This window comes from Petaurus breviceps, unplaced genomic scaffold (genome assembly GCF_028583685.1).
Source record: "Petaurus breviceps papuanus isolate PSGF00001 unplaced genomic scaffold, PetGlider_PUasm1.0 380, whole genome shotgun sequence".
Classification (NCBI taxonomy): Eukaryota; Metazoa; Chordata; class Mammalia; order Diprotodontia; family Petauridae; genus Petaurus; species Petaurus breviceps.
The window spans coordinates 262790-266120 of record NW_027186305.1 but is presented as its reverse complement, the minus strand read 5'-3'; positions in this window follow the sequence as shown (position 1 = coordinate 266120).

The following is a 3331-nucleotide window of genomic DNA, read 5'->3' as shown; positions in this document are numbered from 1 at the left end:
AATGAAAGGCTTAGGTGTCCTGTCAAGGGGGAACAATGAAGAAAAGCCAGAGTAAAGGCCAACATCTGGGGACTGTAGGCCAGGATGAGAAGGTATATGGTCGTGCGAGGAGGGTAAGACTCAACCGGGATACAACCCAAGTGACCCACAGTTACCTGTGAGGTGTCAGGAAAGAAGGCATCCATCACGCTGGCCAGCTCCCTTCAATGTGCTCCTGGGGGGCATGGGCCAGGCACACAGGGAGGTGGGCACAAGGGTAGGCAGGCACATGGGGAGAGGCCAATGAAGGGGAAGCTTGGTGAGGGGCTCAGTTCTGGCCCAGCCTGAGGGCTTGGTCTTCAGTCCAGGACTTCCCCCCCATCCCATAATGGGACCTTTAGGGACTTCAGGAGCTAAACCAGGGCCTTGGGATGGGGCCCAGGATGGCTTCACCTTCCCCTGAATCCCCATGTCCTGCCATGGGGCCACATCACCTGCCCAGCTTCATAGACACTGTCTTTGGCCTTGTGCCCATGCTCCTTATTTTGGGCAGGGCACAGGCTTTCTCTGCTTGGTCCTACATCCCCCTTGGCAGGAGAATTCAGTCCTACACACTCCCCAGGGTGTTCTCCCGATTAAAGGATTATTACAATGAATAAAAGCCTCACTGGAGACAATCAGAGTGTTCAGAGGAGGCTCAGGCCTGTCATGTGCAGTCTGGGTTTGCAGCTGGGAGTCACTGATAGGACATCCATGGAATTTCACTTGCAGAATTGATTCCAATCTGCGCAGGAAAATCCGTCAGGGCCTGAAGACCAGCGTGTAGGAGCTGGGTGGAGGGCTACCCCACACTTGCTCCAAATGGGTCATTTGGCCTTGATAGAATGTGAAGCTGCACCAAGGCGTTCAGTGAGGCCGGGCTTTCAGGGAGCATCTTTATTAATGACCACGAAGGAGCCCAAACAGGCAGCAGTGATGGCATTTTCCAGGAGACTAAATGAGATGGTTCTGAAAACATTTGGAGAGATGCATCAATAATACAGATAGGCCTAAAGAGGTTGTGAATATGGATGGTGGGAGAGTGAAGGGACGACGGGGAAATGGCCAGATGGTTCCGGCCAAGTGGCCAGGGCTGGGAAAGCTGGAGTCCTGTGGCTGCCCCACAGCCTTCAGGTGCGATATCGCCACCAATCGCAAGGCAGGGGCTTCCTTCCGAGGCGTTCCTTAGCTGTGCTGGCTTCTCAGCGTCCTGAAAGATTGCCTTATCACAGACAATCAGGTGAGGAGGATGCTGGTCCTTCTTCCCCTTTAGAATGAGGTTTATGGGGATAACTTTATGGAAGCTTTTCTGTGGGGTGATAACACTTTTTGAAATTTACAATGAAATATTGTGTGTCATTGTGACAAGGATGTGCTGGTGAATGTTTAACAACCAGCTCTCAAAAAAAGTTCTTCCACCACATTTTTAACTTTAATTTGCATTGCTAATATTTGCCATCACTTTCCTAAGTCTAGATAATCAGCAAGCTCTGATCTGCAGTCTTGGCCACTTTTCTGAATGCTCACAATGAAATTTTAACAATCAGCTCCTGTACACTCCCATATCATGGCCACGACCAGACCATGTGAGCAGGGGGACAGGAGCTGCTGGTAACCCTGGAAGGCATTCCAGACTGGGCATTCTGGGGCCACCTGGGGCCAGCCTGCAGGTTCTGTCCTGGGGATCCCAGATCCAGGGCAGTGGTCCCTCAGTGCTCCTTCTTTCTCTGAGGGTGGACCCCTTCCCCTGGGGGAGGCTTTCCCACCTGCGGAGCCTCTCTCTGCATTCCCATGCCCCTGGGCTGTGCTTTGAGTTGCCTGAGTTTGTCGGTCCAGATCCAAAGGTGTAGGGGCAGTGATGACTTTGTCACTAGGTCACTTAGAACATTCTTGATCGTTGCCCATTACTGCTGGCCCTCCTTCTCCTTGAAGACCAGGGGCAGAAGTCACAGGCCCCTTGAGGCCAGGGCTCTCCTCTGGATCTTTGCACATACCCTTCCTTCTCTCCCCAGAGCCACATGACCCTAAAGCACAGTCACTCACCTGTGTGACTCCCCCTGCCCCCCATATTCAATGACTACCTGTCAGGTAGAACCGTAGCAGGATGACTTAATGGTGTTTCCCCCTGGCTATTTTGGTCTAGTAGAGATCCAATCTTCATTACCAATTAATTACTGCTTTTGATGGCTCTGAGAGTTTTTTAGGGAGGAAAACATTGTCTGCTACTTCGGGGAACAAATCTTTGGCTTAAGAGCAGGTTTAGAGAATTCAAAAGGACAGATCATGTGACTGAATCCTCATAGGAAATGAGGTGTTTTTTTTTTCTTTTAGAGAAGACTTCAAGCTTAATGCAGAGCATCAGAGTAAATGGACTAAGCAGGCTGCCTCAGCCAAGAATTAATCAAGCGACATGCATTCATAAAGCTCCTACTGTGGGGCAGGCATTGGGTGCTGCAGATAAGACAAAGACAGAACACTTTCTGATCTCAGAGGGCTTATGATCTATAACCAATGCAATGAGGTATTTGCACATAGTAGTTGCTTAGTAAATTCTTGATGGATGGAGTCAGAGAGAGAGATGACCTGACCAGGAAGTGCTGGGCTGAGGAGGCTAGGATAGGTGGAGCCCCTGAGTTCTGCTCAGAGGTATGGCCTGGAGTATAACCCCATGCTAACATCATCTTGTTGCTTCTCAGAGTCTTCACTTTATATTGTCTGACCCCAGGATCTCAGAGCTACTCAGAGACCCCTTGGAGGCAGCTAGGCCAATGTGTGTCTCTAACAGCCTCTGGGAGCTTTTGACTCTTTCATTTTACAGAATCAGAAATGGACCCAAAGCTCAGGGAGACAAGAAACTTGCCCTCTCTGCCCCAAAGTTGTGTAATCAATGGGAGGCCAAGAATTTGCCCCAGCATAGCCTTCTAGCCATCTGACCATGGCAATTTCTTTTTAAAACATTTTTTAACATTTTTATTTAAAGTTTTGACATCCAAATTCTATCTCTCCCTCTCCTCTCCCTCCCCACCCCAACTGTCTCTTAGATGGTAAGCAGTCATAGGTTATATATCTGCAATTATGTAAAACATTTCCTTATTAGACATTTTGTACAGGGAGACTTGAATAAAAGAATTTTTAAAAATGCAAGAAAGAAAGTGAAAAATAGACTGCTTCAGTCTGTGTTCAGTCAACATCAGTTCTTTCTCTGGAGATGGATAGCATGTTTCATAATGAGACCTTTGGGATTGTCCTGGATTATCATATTGCTGAGAAGAACTAAGACATTCACAGTTCTTCATCAAGCAATATTGCTGTT